Below are 17,009 nucleotides of genomic sequence, written 5' to 3'. Positions count from 1 at the left end.
CTAAAGCTGCCCACCCCCGCCCCTCTCTCTTTTTTTAATGATCAAATTTAATTTCGAGTAAATGCCGCGGACCGCTAAAATATGGACGTGGGCCACAAATGTACTCCAGGCCATAGTTTGGACACCACTGATTTATTATTCACTACAAATAATGTATATGTTCATCTATTTATGCCAGTGACGTATTGTGATTCTCTCTAATGCTCTTCCACTCGATGGCAGAAGGGACCATTCACTTGTTTCCATTCATACGACAGAACACTGTATCAAACTAAAGAGATCCATACCCATACTCCATATTCCAGTAAGTAATTTTTTGAATAAATTGAGATCAAGTTACCATTATTTCAGTATACTTGGGCCATTTTTCTTGGTTTGTACCTGATAAAGGTTGTGTGTATTGTGCTCATTGGACACGCAATCAACGAAATTCACTTCAATTCTGACATGTTAGCTGAGGGGTCACACATCTGAGTGATGTGGCTGTTTGTACATGATATTGTTTCTGCTTGAAAGTGGCTCTGGATCTTCCCCCAACTTAGCTGATCATGTCATGGGCAGAGAAGCTCTTAATAGGGGGCGGGTGTTTAATAGTGGGGTAGAAAAGTTCACTTACATGCATTTTTTCAGAAATAGCCAGTAAACTAAAAGTTTACTTAATTGTTAGTTCACACTTGAGGGGTGGGAAGCCACGTCAGACACAAAATACTTTGCGTGTTCCATCAAAAAGTCCATTTTCTATTATATTTCCCCTTTCAACACAGTCCCACTAGAGTTAATAAAGGTTTTATGATGGTGAAAGTTTGGCTCCAGAACTCTATTTACATTATTTCCTATGGGGGAGGTACTTTCCCAACATCCAATTCTCACTAAATGAATACAGGCGTTCTAAAAAAAAATAAAAAATAAAAAATGCAGGTAGTATTCATCTTATTCTGCTAGATGGCGCTGTTGCATCATAATAACAAGAAGGCAGGAGGATTTTTTTCTTCTCTTTTCTAAAATCCTCCATGCAGCAGCAGCTCCTTACAAGCCATGCCAAGCTCTAAGCTGAAATAAATAAGAATGTGATTAAAATCAGTCAAGTGTGTGTGTTTTTTACCCAACCACGTACATATGCATGCGCGCGTGCGCGCACACACACACAAACGCGCGCGTTCCTGGAAGTGACTCTGCTGCCTTTGAATTTTAATTCCGTCCTCTTGGAGAGAAAGAAAAGCTCGTCATTGTTCAAGGATTCGGATATGTGGCGGGGCAGCAGTTGAAATGTGTTGTGGAAAGATACGGGCAACTGTTCCGGGGGTGGGCGGGGTGTGTGCGTGCAATTAAATCACCTCGAGTAATACTCCAGAAACAAATGGGCTTGAAATGACTGCAAAATGAACCAAAGGAGGTGGGGGCTGGCTTGAGTGATATACTCACATCACATGGTGCCTAATTGAATATTATTGAAGCATTGTACACGCAAGCAAATATGAAGCCGTACATTATCTGCAGGGTTCCCGATTTAAAATCTTTTGAGACCACTACCAATTAAATTAATATTTAGCAGCGGTATTACGTCACATTTTAAAACACGTGGGCCAGTATTTTTCTATTAATTTTATTTTTATAATGAAAAATATATTTCTACTATTATACTGTGTGCAGCAGATAGAACCCCCATATGTACAATACAGCACACTCACAGTTCACAAAATAAGGTACACAAACTAACCCACCTTGCCCCATAAACACTTGCTAAAAAATGACTAGAAATGCATGGTTGGTGAAGATCCATCCATCCATCCAGCCATCCATCCATCCATCCATCCATCCATCCATCCATCCATCCATCCATCCATCCATCCATCCATCCATCCATCCATCCATCCCATTGGCTGCAGGGTGGACTTGTGATTAACACGCCTACTTCTGCAGTTCTGAGGTTTAGTCTTCGAATATTGGTTGTGGCCTTCGGGCGTGTTGTTTTCATGAGGTTTTTATGTTCTCAACGTGCTTGCATGGGTTATCTGCGGGTACTCCAGCTTTCTCACGCTTGCGAACAACATTCATGGTAGATTCACTGAAGACTCTAAATTGTCCAAGACTCCCAAACAGAAGGACCCCAGGCAGCGGAAGGGAACATTTCTGCTTGACGGGTATGTTTATCAACTCTTTTTACATATTAACAAAAATAAAATGTCAAACCATGCAAATGTACATAAAAATGTTTCAGTAACACAAATAAGTGACGCATGTTTATAGTGCTATTGCTATCATTGCTAGTTTACTGAAACTAGTCTTTGACTATTTAACTCAACTACCTACTTTCATAGTTGTATTCCATCCATCTATTTTCTTCACAAGTGTTGCAGGGGTGCTGGAGCTTATCTCAGCCGGCAAGGTACACCCTGAACTGGTTGCCAGCCAATCGCAGGGCACACAGAGACAAACAACCATCCACACTCTAAATCACACCTAGGGACAATTTAGAGCGTTCAATTAACCTGCCGTGCATATCTTTGGAATGTGGGAGGAAACCGGAGTACCCGGAGAAAACCCACGCAGGCACGGGGAGAACATGGAAACTCCGCCCAGGAAGGACGAAGCCCGGACTCTATCTCACGTCCTCTGCACTGGGAGGCGGACGTGCTAACCAGTCAGCCACCGTGCCGCCTAGTTGTATTCCATTATTCTTTGTAGCCAGATTTAACATAAAAGTCAACTGAATGGCAGCGCAAATCTGTGCTCATGTCCAACAGGCAAGGGCGATGGTACGGGGTATTGACAATTCCAAACATCTGGGCATTTCTGATATTTCTGCAGTGCAACACGATGCAAATGCTTCTCTTACACGGTGAAAACAAACGGCAGATTTTGCCCGTGACGAGCATACAAACTCACATTTTCAAATCAAAATAATCCAAAATCAAATTACAATGATCCAAAGTGTAATGCTATTCAATAAGCGGACCCCGCCATTTTGATTTGGGACGTAAACTCGGAATGAAGTGAAAAGAGGCTTCATTTAAATCTTGCTGCGGTTTAAAAAAAAAATCTGTAAGCCATTTATTTTTAAGGGTAATGTCAAATTAGTATGATGTGTTTGGGATGATAGTTTGTGGTATACCATTTAGTGCTAAGAGTATGAATAATTATGGGAAACAGCTCTGCATGCAGCACTTATTTGTACAGCACATTGATATGGCAGGCATAAGCACAACGTGGACCTTGGGTGCACCCGCGGGCACCGTAGGTGGCCCTTGAGGTATGCACATGGCTCATCTAGACTGTTGATGTTCTTTTTTTATTTTTATTATTATTATTTTTTTTTTACTTTAAGAGCTCAGTATTGTTCATTCGGTAATGTCATCATCATTGCTCTCTTTTTTTTCTTTTTAAATTATTTTGTATGTGGGTGAGTATGTGCGTGTGTGCGTGCGTGTGAGTGTGTGTGTATTTGTTAGTTCACCAAAAACCTATTTAAAAAATCCCATAACGTTCATGTAGACTATTGATGTTCTGCTGCATTGTTAATTATTTTTTTGGTACAATTTCTAAAGTCAATTTGAATCTGAAAAATGAACGTTAATTTCACATCCTTTTTAAAACTCAAAGAGTGAAATTGCAGTGAGGGCTAATTGCTGAGACGTTGGCGTCAGTTTTTCAGGCAGCTGACAAAACACAGAAAAACAACATCGCAAATAACACAGAGTTGTTTCTCCAAGGTGTCATAAGTGTGCACTTTGTGTCTCCCGTGACATGCACACGCTGATATTTTATATTATCTACCTACCTGCAGCTGGAAGTCAACTGAGGCATCCGGCAACCATCTGCGTTCATGCGCTCACATCATACGCATTTGGGAAGTATTTAGTCAAATGTCATCTGCTAACAGAAGCTATTTATCAGCTCACTTGTTACGCTAATCAAAAGGACAGCAAATGCCAAAGCTCACACCATTGCAGCGCACACACAAGCGTGTGTACGCATGATAACAAGCAGTGAAATCCCATCCGCTAATAATGCATGTCTTAAAAAGTCTGTTTTCGCAAAAATGAAGACCATAATTCTCCTTAAAAAACACTTAGCATTTAATTCTGCTGTTTGAAGGTCTTCAAAATGTCACACACAATAAACAACATTGGAATAAATTTAAACGTGTTTTGGATTGTACACATTAGTTGTGGACGCTTTGTGTGTAAGAAGTCTGACTGTCCAAAACGACGGCGGCCTTAATTGTCCTCAAAAACATCACTTCACCTTTAATCCTATTCTTCAAAGTTTTTTTTTTTAATCGACAATAAATGTGTCTTTTGTCAAATGAATGAGTGGAAAACAAAAGTGTGCATTAGTAACTGCAGCCGTGGTGTCAAACTTATGGCCCGCGGGCCCGAACCGGCCCATCAGGTGTCCAGTCTGTCAATTTAGCCCTGCACTACAGTGTACCCACAGACACCACATTTTTTGTAAATAATTTAACAAATTATTACTGCATTTTGTACCACACAATTTTGTGCTTGCTTGTTTGCGCTGGCCATCTGTCATCATGTGTTGTCACGTCTGTGCTCTCAGACTGTGTCCTTTGTGTTACAACTGCCTGATGTAATCAGCAGCCTATAAAGGGAACAGCGGAAGACGCATTCTGTTTGTCGGATGATTCATATGCTTGCCACCACAGCCCAATGAAGGATAGTTAGCTACCTAGCTCCACGTCTCTTGATCCACGATCCCTTCTGGTCTAGTTTTCGCTGCCTCGTCTAGTCGTGAGTACATTTTGCGCAAACCGCTTAGTTAATGACTTACTGGGCATTGCATGTTTAGCGTTTGGCCCTGGCTGATGCAAGAGCCTTTGTTCCCTTTGTCATGTCATTGTTAGCCTCGATGATTGCATCACCTTCAGTTGAAGCTTTGTTTTACAAATAAATGTCAAATTTTTTGCGTTTGTGTTTGCGTTTTTGGGATCCAACTCCTGAACATAACAGAATCCTCCGACCATATGGATCCTGCAGACTCAAATAAGCTGGAGCAGTCCTTGACTGAGCTTAGTGAGGCACTAAATTCATTAGCAACCCAATTTGATGCTTTATCCGCGCAAGTTTCGTCCAGGGACACATCGGGGGAAATGATGTGTTGAGAGACATGCTCAATCAGTTTTGTTTCGTCTACCTAGGTGATATCTTAATCTTTTCCAAAGATCTCAATGAACACCGTCACCGTGTCAGAATGGTGTTAAAACGCTTGCTGGAGAACCGACTTTATGTGAAGGCAGAGAAATGCGAGTTCCATTCTGAGTCAGTGCAATTCCTGGGGTTCATTGTTGAGAAGGGTCACTTAAGAGCAGACCCCGTGAAGATCCAAGCAGTAATTGACTGGCCAACCCCAACCACGAGGAAGCAGTTACAGCGGTTTTTGGGCTTCGCTAATTTTTTATTGGCGCTTCATACGAAATAATAATCAGAGAGCAGGACCTCTGACGAGGCTCACGTCAAATAAGGTGCAGTTTAAATGGAGCCCAGAAGCTGAGTCCGCCTTTGTCAAACTCAAAGATGTAATCACATGTCCACCAGTGTTGAATCATCGTAATCCCGAACTCTCTTTTGTTGTCGAGGTTGAAGCATCAGACTGCGAAGTGGGAGCAGTCCTTGCAAACCCTCCCCGGTTGACCGGAGGCTCCACCCCTGTGCCTTCTTTTCCCGACGCCTCAGTTCGGCTGAGGCTAATTATGACGTGGGTAACCGCGAGTTGCTGGCCATCGTTCTGGTTCTGCAGGAGTTGAGGCATTGGCTGGAGGGGGCCATGGAGCAATTTATAGTCTTGACGGACCACAAGAACCTGGCCCACATCCAAGCGACTCAACTTCAGACAGGCTCCTTGGGCGCTGATCCTTGCCCGGTTCAACTTTACCGTGACTTACAGAAATGGCTCCTCCAACGCCAAACCTGATGCATTGTCTTGGATCCATGATCCTGCCGTGGAGGACACCCGCAACAAGACCATTGTTCCAAGTGACCGGGTGGTGGGAGCGTTATGGTGGGAGATAGAAAGAAAAGTCCAAGAAGCCCTCCACCACGCTCAAGTTCCAGACGGAGGTCCGGAGGGGAGATCGTTTGTCCCCGACCATCTGCGCACAGCGGTGCTTCAATGAGGACATTCTTCGCGGGTCGCTTGCCACCCCGGAGTCAGACACGCATTTTCTCATCGCTCAGAAGTTTTGATGGCCTAGAATGCGGAGGGACAGACATAGTCGAGTTCATCAGTGCCTGCTCAGTTTGTGCCTGCAATAAGGCTTCCCATCGATCTCCAGCAAGATTGCTAGGACCTTTACCCATTCTGTGTGGCGGGAAACCAGAGCGGCACTTTCACGCACCGCTGACCGCAATCAACATATCACTTACCGTTGGCGGCTACCTGCTCCCGACTACCACCCGGTTTAGGAAGTGTAGCTCTCCACAAGGAATATGCATCTGGCTGGGGGGGGTCCAGGAAGATGGAACCCGTTTTACCGGTCCATTCGAGTCCGTGGTCAATCCAGTCTCTGCCAAACTCAAGCTCCCACCGACTCTCAAAATTAATCCTGAACATAACGTGTGAAATTAAGTTTGGGTTTGCAACCATACCACAATGGAAGACCACGCCACCCCCCCATCCCCTGCCCCCACCCCTCCCTTTGATTTAGGAAAGGGCCATAACAGTATGGGGGCCACAAATGCGCCTATTGACTTTCACCATGATTGCATTGGTTTTCTTATCAATACAGTGTTCCCTCATTTTTTGCTGGGGTTAGGTTCCAAAAAATACCCGCAAGAAATCAAATAGTAGTTAGCTTTTTGTTTTACATTTATTATAAATGTTTTAAGGCTCTAAAACCCCTCACCACACAGTTTATACAATATTCATTGAGGCATAATTTATTTTTTATTTTTACATTTCTCATTTAAACATTCTCAATGTTCAAACCTTTATAAATTAAATAGGTACATTATTGTAAAAAAAAATGCATGCAAATTTGCACAAAAAAAATCTGTGAAACAGTGAGGCTGCCAAAAGTGAACCACATTATAGCGAGGGAACACTGTATTTCAATTGTCCTACTGTATATTGATATAAATATAAATAATAATATAAGTCTGAGCAAATCATTTGGCATAGACTTTGCAGATGAGAGTATGGTAAGAAATCAATAGCAGGTGGTTCAGTTGATTTCATAGAAAAAAAAACATTTTAATTTGAATCTTAATTGATTGCTCACACACCGACGCCACAGTCAAGTGTCCTCCACCAAAATACGGAACAGTGTGAGTACAAGTATGTCCTTAAGCGCGCTTCTGAGTGGCGTCCGCTTGTGTGACTCCAATGCGGCATCACGAGATGGCACACGATGATCTCGGCATGAATATTCACACGCCAGTCGTTCAAGTAATTGGATGATGAAGTGGATGCGGCATGGCATGGCGCGGTCGGTCACAGAAAATTCGAGGGCAACCACTTAAAAATTGTTTTGTGGCTTTTGTAGAGATAGTCCAGATGTATGCCTTGGATGCTAATGTTTGCATATTAGCTTGGCCATGCTAACATGCTAATACAGACATTTTCTTCCACAAAGGTGTTCACTAAAATGAAATATTATAGACTCATACACTAGACTAATACATGGTATAAATTATGATATATTGTTTATTATTTTAAAAGGTTTTCAATTATACAGTACATAAAGTATATAGTGCCTTGACATATGAGAATTTGCTACATGACCACACCGGTAACACAAAACACTTATATCATCCAATCACATTGAAGCGTGTCCTGTCTACAAGTCAAGTGTGATTCATAACACCTCAACTCCATCACACTTAGCCATTTTTTTTAGGACTCTCCCTCTTCCATTCACTGTACAGGAAATAAAAAGTAAGGAATAAGAAAGAAATACGGAAATGTTGCTAACGTGATAAGCACAGTTGGCATTGGCACTATTATTTTATTATTTATTTATTTATTATCATATATCTGGAAGTCGGCAACGCTAAAGTCAAGTCGTCGCTCTTGCTCGCTTGCACTCCCGACACATGAACATTAAAATAAAAGCAGCGTATACTTAACATTTTCTTTGACTTCATAAAGACTGCAAGGGCTGGTCAGAGACTGGATAGGCCAACGGGCCCCTTTGCTACTTCACTTTTTTACACTTGTATGACATTTAAAATGTGACTTGAGCGTGGCCAGTTAATGAAGGTTTTACAAATTCATTCACTCCTAATGATTTCCCGTGGGCCTCAATATGCTTGTCGCTTCCCAATAGATGGAAACCTGCAGTCTCAGGGGAACCACCGGCTGCATTGCAACACTGTATATATGTATATTTGACTATGTAAATATATAAGAAATCCCAGCAGGGGGAATATGCCTGATTCGTGCCAGTGCTTTTCTGGTAATCTGACCGAACTCACTGCAGACAAACATAAAACAAGCCGTATTATTATTGGGTGACATTTCCTGGCTCATTAGACCAGGCTTTGCTTGTGTAATCCAGCAGATATTTCCCCGTGAAAACAAAAACGTGTGTTTGTACACTGCAGTCGTATAAAGGCACAACTAATCCACCTGCCTGCCTGCATGCTGAGAGTATAAGCGGCTGAGAGATATCAAACCCCATGGAAAACATTCGCAGCAGTAATGTACAATAAATTATGCTATGTGGGTGAGTGTGTGCATGTGTGTGTGTGTGCGCGTGTGAGTGTGTCATTAGTTCACCTAAAACCTATTAAAAATCCCATACCGTTCACCTAAACCGAAAACTTCGGAATCCAGCTAGAGTCGTGAGGTTGTCAGGAGACCCGAGGAAGGAACAAAGGAAAGAAAGGAACGTGAAATCCAGCACAGACCAGACATTACCTACTACCCACCGGGTTACCAACCAGAGTCTTTCACCAACCCCAGAAACATCTAAATTCCAACAAATTAGGGAGACCTCAAGAGACCAAAGGAGAGACTGAGGAAAGGAAGGAAGGATAGATGAAGCAGGTAGATGCTGGTGTGGTGGATCTGGCATGCATGAAAACCTCCACCAAAGAGGGGAGCCGTCGACAAGCAAGCACAACCCCCCAGGGTCCCCCCAGGCCACGGCAGCGCCAAGGGACAACCCCCGGGCCCCGCAGGGGCCACCGGCCGGAGAGCAAACCCAGGAGCCAGGAGCGCCCCCCACCCCAACACGGCCCGCGCCCCAAACCCACTGCAGCAGGACGGGGCACGGCAGGCCCGCCAGGCACCACACTGTTGAATGTAAATAAACTTATTTTGCTATGAAAAAACACTTTTTCATTGTTGGTGGTAGTGTTTTACAGAAGTAAAGCACTGTTTAGGTGTTTGTGGCATCTTTCATGGAAAAAAAAAGTGTCAAATTCTCGAGAGTGCATGAAATAATATCGTTTCACAAAAAGCTTGATTTTTATGTATTTTGGTCCAAAACAGAGCATTTGAAACTAACCTATTTTCTATTGTTGATTACTGAAAAACTGAATAAGGTAGAAACAAACTTTTTTTCCTGATGAAAGATGAGAGTTCAATCTTTCATTTGGTAATATGTGTGTTTCCATAGTCCAAACACAACATTTTCTGTGGACCTTGAAAGATCAGTCAAAATGCTCTAAATCAGCTGGCACCCACATGTTCTCTTTTCTGAAAATGGTTGGCAGTCAAAGAGTTAACTCACTGCACTAGTTTTGCACAATACACTTTGTTAAGGGGGGGGTGGGGGTTGACACCGTCTTCACCCTACAACTGCCCTCCAATTTTAATGCACCCCACAACTAGGGGGGTGGGTGTGTCGTGGTGGGGAGCCATCGGTTGGGGCAGACCGCAGTATTAAGCAGTGCTGCGGTCCCCCATCTGTATCCCCACCCCGACACGCCTGGGAAGCAGGTGGATCGGAGCCGGGGGATATCATTTCCCTCTGCTCTATCTCACCTGCTCCCAATTTTAATGCACCAGACACACACTGGGAGTTTGACGGCCTGGGGGTGGCAGGGGCTGGGTTGTAGTGGGTGGCGAGTGTGGGTGGGGGTCGTGGGGGGAGCGGGGGCTGTGGGCCGGTGGGGTGCCTGGTGGGCCTTGGCGTGCCCTGTTCTGCTGCGTTGGGCTTGGGGCGCGGGCCGTGTTGGGGTGGGGGGCGCTCCGGGCTCCTGGTTGTGCTCTCCGGCCGGAGGCCCCTGCGGGGCCCGGGGGTTGTGCCTTGGGAGCCGGGGGCACATGCCCTTTTGGCACTGATGTCCAAAGTGCCCCTTTGTCCATTTATCTATTTTGTATTTAAAAAAAATAGTTTGTGAAAGTAATTTTGTTGACTTTCAAAAATAAAATTCAGCAACATAATTTACATAAAAAAAATTATTATTACGTTATCCTTGGATGACGTCATACTACGAGACGCGCCCCATTTTGACAGGTCGCTCGCCATTACACCTGCGGTCGGTAGGTTGGTCTCTCTATTTGTATTTATGTAGACTCACTCACAGTAAACAAAAGCCAAGGTCATAGAATGCAGAAAACCAATGCGTTTATTTAATAGGTCTTGTAGACATGATCACAGAGCATGCTGCGTGCTAGCCTAGCTTCAATTGAAATGAAGTGACACAAGCAGGGGCGGATTTAAGAAATTTGGGGCCCCAGGCAAAGGTAGGCATGGGGCCCTTTCAAATGAGAAGACAGATACATATATTTTAAATAGGGATTATCAAAACCGCTTTTTTTTTTCAGATTGATACTGATACTCAATTGTTGAGCAGTCACAGATACTGATACCAGATACCGATACCACTAGTACATAAAAAATCCCTAAAAAAAGACAGAAAGGCAAACCCATAAATCCCAATATAGTACTTTTCCATAAAATTGCATGACATACTTTTGTAACTTTCACAGCACATCCCTGTCTCATTCTGAAACAAACATGTACAACACAGTGTAAGGCTTCTTTATAAAAATTGGAGGATGTTGTCTGCTCTGTTGTATTTCTAAGGAAAATACTGCACTCTTTACTCCACTATTGTACAGTGCTCAGCATAAATGAGTACACCCCCTTTGAAATATAACACTTGGAACAATATATCAATAAACACAAAAACTATTTCCAAAATGATGACGAGACTAAATTTATACAACATCCGTTGGACTTATAACATGAAAGTAATGTTAATAATATGAATTAACCGAACAAAATTTTCAGTTTTACTCAAATAAGGGTCTTGCAAAAAATTAGTACACCCCACAGAAGCCCAAAAAGCCCAACTTTTAGGCCCCGTCCAGACGGAAGCAAAGCCAGCTTTGTTCCTCAAACAAATCTCGTACACGCAGAAGCATTTCAAGACTTGCGTGTGTCCACAAGAAGACGCTGAGGACGTTTAACGGCTGTAATGTATATGCTAAGTCTGGAGTGGCGCTGTAGCGCAGCCACAGGGAGTTAACGGAAAGTGTAGAAGAAGAATCAGCGAAGAAGACAAACACTCTAAAAAAAAACTTTATTGCAATCTACAGAACAAACATGGCTTTGCATTTATCAAAACAACATGAAAAAGACGAACACAGGAGAAGTGACAATGGCGGGTGATTCAAGTAAAACACCGCTTTTTCAAACGTAGGAATAAAGAAGCAAAATATTTTGCTGCATAAGCAAGCTAAGCAGGCTGCGCAAAACGACTACGATACGGCTATCCGCCATTGTTGTTGACAGACTGACGGTTCGCGCGCAGTCACGCGAGAATTTCCGCATACGTCATCAATCTGCGACAATGGGTCGTCATCGAGCTGCGACCATTACGTCATCGCTGGAGGAGTATCCTGCATATGGTGTCCAGAAGGACGCGTACGAGGCGCGTTTTGAAATCTTTCCACTCTGGAGCTTGGTTTCAAAAGTGATCGGTTTCAAGCTCCGAAATCGCGCCATCATGTGGACGAACGGCCTAAACGTTAAGAAACTTGTGAGGATACATTGAAACTGGCTTTCGTGTGGACGGGGCCTTAGACTACAAGCGTCTACAGGTGAGTCTCATCATTTGTTACACAGGTGTCAAGCAGACAGTTAATTAGGCATGGGTGCTACTTTAAGAAATCACTTTCCCATTTGTTTTCGTATTCATTGAGCTATTGTTTAAAATGTTACTTTTCAAAGAAGGTATACTCTTTTACGCTGAGCATTGTACATTATGTTGCTGGTTACATATTTCAAACCCTTCCTGCTCAGCGAAAACTTACCCCCAAAAATGACAATTTAATGCTCTAAGTGAAAGAATATTCCTTAAGACAAAACTTAAAAAAAAAGAAGAAAATAAATCACTCTGGGCCAGTTTGCACCATGGCAAGCGTAAAAACAGTCCGGTTGGAACTCACAGGAGAAACAAGTGTTGCAACAAATATATGAACATTGTTTAAACTGTCCAACAGCAAATTAATTCATTTAAAATGTGCTTTAAAATGTCACGTGACGTACATGTCCTAAATGCGGACCCGTCGGCATGGGCGTGCCCGCCCTGGCGTTAAGAGGCCTCGCCAACTATCTATTCTTTCTATCAGTCACGTAAATGCGCCTTCTGTTTCAAGTAAGGCATGGCGTGCCAGCCAACCACATACCGCCTTTTAAGTTTGGCTTTGATTGACAGCTAAAGATAGCCAATGATAATCGGGATCGGGGGTGGGATCGTGGGGGATACAGGGAGACGCACGCTCTGACAAATCTACTTCCGGGTTAACGAGCAGCGCGCGCGCCCGCTGTTCCAATGACCGTGCAGTGAGCATGCCGCTGTCTTTTTGTGGATTAAAACAAGTGACGCAAAGCAACGTATTGTAATGGGAGCCACAAAATGCCAAACTTGATCCAGGCTGACACAACATCGCTGGGAATCCTGAGTCAACTGGTTACAACGTTCACATGTGAGTGGCAAACTTTAATTAGTAACTTCATAATAACTTTTAATCAATCAAGCCACACAACACATGCATGGACAAATTGTGTAATAATGTGGTTAACAGACCCACGCAGGCACAACAACTTATATTGGAGCATAAAATTATTTATCACTAAGCACAGTTGCTTAGTGATAAATAATTAAGATACACAAAGTTGAATTCTGTTTTTTTTATTGCCAAGTTTGTTAATGTTGATAACTTATTAAGTTCTAATTTTAAAAAAGTCGACTTTCGCCGCGGTAAAAATCTCCGGTAAAACTAACGTTCCTCTTCCATTAGGACGGGCCATGGAGCTTCTGCTCCAACTGCTGATGCGTTTAAGGTACACAGGATATGTCGGAATTCGTAACTCTCGCTCAGAATTTTAATAAACTCTTCCTGAAGACTCCAACTTATAGCATGTACTCAATGATAGCTGAATTGAAATATACTTTAAAATATATGTGGAAATTGCTACATGATCTTTGTTTTTATTTTAACCAACAGCTTGTTTTGGGGGGTTTGTGGTCAGAGTAAGGTCCTAATAAGAAACGGGTAGCAGTGAGTTTTTTGGCCCCGATACCGATTCCGATACCCAGCTTTGCAGTATTGGCCGATGCCGATACCATACCGATACCTAATTTTTTTTTTTTCTCAACATGAAAAAGCTGTCCTGCCATTGGTTCAGACCATTTAAGAGCCAATAGGATATCTTAGCTCGGCATGCAGTGAACATGTCACACATCAGTGAATGTCGTGTATGAGCAAGACACAAGATGCTGCATCCAAAATTCTATATTAGCGTCAGAATGAATGGTATCGGCATGTTACTTGCTAGTACTCACCAAATGGAAATGCCTGAAATGAAAAAAAAAAAGCCCAAAATTCGCAAAAAAGTTTTTACGCTTGGCGGGGGTGTTTTTTGAAGCGTATCGAAAAAAGGAAAATGCGCATTTTGGCGATGGAAACAGTTTTTGCGAATAAGCAACTACAGGACCGGATATACGTCGCACGTTTTGACCGATACTACGTCACACGCACGTTTGTAATCACAATAAATGTAAGTAAGATATGATTGGGGAGACGAAGCAACACCATTCTTGTTATAATTAATTAAAGAAAAAAATCATTCATGCAATTTTAGATGGCTTTATTAACATCAGCTCTCAATGTAACGACACACTTCACTTACATGCGGGAGGGAAATCAAAACCAACATTCCCACCTGGAACTCCCCATTGTCCCAAAGTTCCGCCACTACAACGTCATCTCGCGGCGCATATTCGCAAAAGAAGAGCAGATGGAAACGGGCATAAGTCGCATGTCCGTTTTGCGCATTTTCACAAAATTTGCATAAAAATGTCGAAACATTTGGATGGAAACCTGACTACAGTAATTGTTGGGTACCGTCCCAATAATAAAATATTAGCATCTCCACCTGCAGAAAAATAATAAAAGGCCTTTGCGCTTACCTGAATCAAGCTAAATGTAAAGTAAGACTTTTGTTAATGCTACTTGCACTATAGAAAAATCCTAATTGTGTTATTTAAAATGTAAATTTCATGTACATTTTACATAATAATTTTTATTAATATAAATTTGTTGTTCATAAATGATTCTTCATACACGTCAAAACGTTTTTATGGTGACTGGCATTGGCATTGCAGACAAACAACAGTTTCATTATGTGTGACTTATTGTTTAGCCATTATGTCAATTAAGAATTTTACGATGGATACCCCCCTTCCGCACGCACGCACGCACCCAAAACCTCTCTGATGTACTCATTCCTGATTCTATCCATCCTAGTCACTCCCAAAGAGAACTTCAGCATCTTCATCTCTGCCACCTCCAGCTCTGCCTCCTGTCTTTTCCTCAGTGGCACTTTCTCCAGATCAATCAACATCGCTGACATATATTTGATTCGCATGTTTGATTTGACCAAAGTTTTTACGTCGGATGCCCTTCCTGACACAACCCTCTGTATTTTTTTTGGGACCGACACAAGAAGACACTGGCCTGTACCCCCTTGCACGGACGACATCACGGCAGAAATAGACGTCATTTCCGCTTCTAACTTTAAATAAAAATACATTATATTCACGTCACTCATCACACTAAATAAAGTAGTCAGTTTCCTACTCGTTCCAGAAGTGATTCTTGTCGGTACACGCCAGAAGCATGGACTTACTCGTTTGGATAAAGTTAAAAAGTTTAATTACCACTTATTGTCACACCCACCTAAGTGGGGCAAAACTCTTTCTCCGCATTCGACCCATCCCCTGAGGGAGCGGTGAGAAGCAGCTATGTTCTTGCTGAGTGTCAAGCAGGGAGACAAATGGGTCCCATTTTTGTAGTCTTTGGTTAGATAAACATTGTTTAAGCATTACGAGTGGTGTCGCGTCTCACATGAATAGTTAACGTGTCACAAACGGTGGCATTTTTGCCATAGAGACACAATATAACGTGAAAACGCCGCGGAGAAATCAATGTATTCAAGCGAGGTCCGTGTAGCAAGTGGGACAACGGCGCTGCACATACAAGTCGTTACTACAAAGACCAAGATTCCTTGCGACAACAAATAGGCGAAGAAGGAGAAAAGGAGACGAAGAAGAGGTTGTCAGCATGCGCACAATGAGAATCAATGCCCCGTTAATTAGAGGTATTTCGATTGCGTTTAAATCAACCAGTGTTCCGGTTGTGAAAGGGGTAACCCAGGCGTCTTATTCTGGTTTTTAAAAACCAGAATAAGAGCATATTCGAGTTATTGCGTGTGTTTACATGGCCTTTCCAAACACGAATATTTTCAATATTTGGGTTTTAAAAGGGTTATTGCTTGCATGTAGTCTGTGTCTCTCCACTTATGTGCTCTGTGATTGACTGGCGACCAGTCCAGGGTGTGTAGTCTTCAGCTGGGTTCCAGCTGTCTGATGTCATGATCCGCGTTTTTGTTGTGTAGGTTTGTATTTGGTTTTGTTTTCTGTTGTCTTGTTTTGTTGTGGTTCATCTTTTGTCTTGTCGGTTCTTTGTTGGTGTTTGCTGCTTTGATTCCTGTTGCGGGGATGATAATAATAATATGAATAATGTTTCCCGGTAATTTCGAACCTATAAGCCGATGCTTTGGAAGCTTGATTTTTTTTTTCATGCTGCTAAATTTTTTTACATGGAAGTTATTCAGACCATCGTGCACAGCAGAATTTTTTTTTATAAAATCCAGGCGCATTGGGCTGTTTTATCTTTGCAAAGACATGAAAGCACTCCTGTACTCAGTGGATGCCTTTAATTTAAAAGCACAATTTAGGCACGGTGGAGCGGAAGCGGAAGGATGCACACCAAGGGCACCTCCCACAGCAGCACCAAGTTGATGAAATGAAACATCACCCCGCATCATTTCCATATTCCATTTTTGACCGCGAGTCAACAAAAGCGTCGGGATGCAGCAGGCGCGAGCTGTAGAAGAGCAGGAAAGGGAATAATCCAAAACCGAGTGACCACGCGACCTTTGGGTGGAATAATAAACCGAGAGGTGTCGCCGAGGTACATAAGCAGGCGAGGGAGAATGGCGAGATTTTATCACGGCGCAGCAGAGGCTTATTACTCACAGTCCGGGCAGCGATGGGAAGGAAGGGAAAAGGTTAATGCGCGGCAACTGCGGTAATAATGTGTCGGCGCTGGGTGGGGGACGTCGATCTCAATGCGGCAAACGCAATCACTGCACTTTCTCACATGTCAGTGTCATAAAGTGTCGGCGAAAAAGACGCCCAAAGCGGGAATTTAACAATCCAAACACAGTACAGTATGTCCCTGTATGTGTGGGAAGCTGGGACGGAAACGGCTGTCACTTTAAATCTCACTCAGCCTCTCCTCCATCCAAAATCCCACACATTAGAAAAATAATCCTCAACACAAGAAAGAAGAAGAAGAAAATGATTTCCTCGCAAACCGTCTTCCCGACTCTTTTTCCGAAGCAAAAACAACAACCAAACAAACAAAAAAGACAAAACAAAAGTGCAGCATAGTGCTTATAAGTGGGTCTGCCTTGCAGTCAAGAGGTTCTGGGTTTGAAACTCGGACTTGCGTGGAGTTGGCATGTT

The 17,009-nt window shown here is 42.9% G+C and overlaps 1 long non-coding RNA gene across 1 annotated transcript in view; it reads left to right on the top strand.

Moving 5' to 3' along the window:
- Window positions 1-12,728: 12,728 nt before the first annotated feature.
- The window catches only part of LOC147180942 (uncharacterized), a 70,650-nt gene continuing 66,369 nt past the window's right edge, over window positions 12,729-17,009 (top strand). Inside the window, exon 1 of the long non-coding RNA XR_015095885.1 lies at window positions 12,729-12,900. This is a non-coding gene — a long non-coding RNA (uncharacterized LOC147180942). The remainder of the gene's footprint in view (window positions 12,901-17,009) is intronic.

This window comes from Leptonotus elevatus, chromosome 1, assembly GCF_054856555.1.
Source record: "Leptonotus elevatus isolate MCC_2025b chromosome 1, RoL_Lele_1.0, whole genome shotgun sequence".
In the NCBI taxonomy this organism is placed as follows: domain Eukaryota; kingdom Metazoa; phylum Chordata; class Actinopteri; order Syngnathiformes; family Syngnathidae; genus Leptonotus; species Leptonotus elevatus.
The sequence above is the reverse complement of the archived record's forward strand: the minus strand, read 5'-3'. Positions and strand labels throughout refer to the sequence as shown.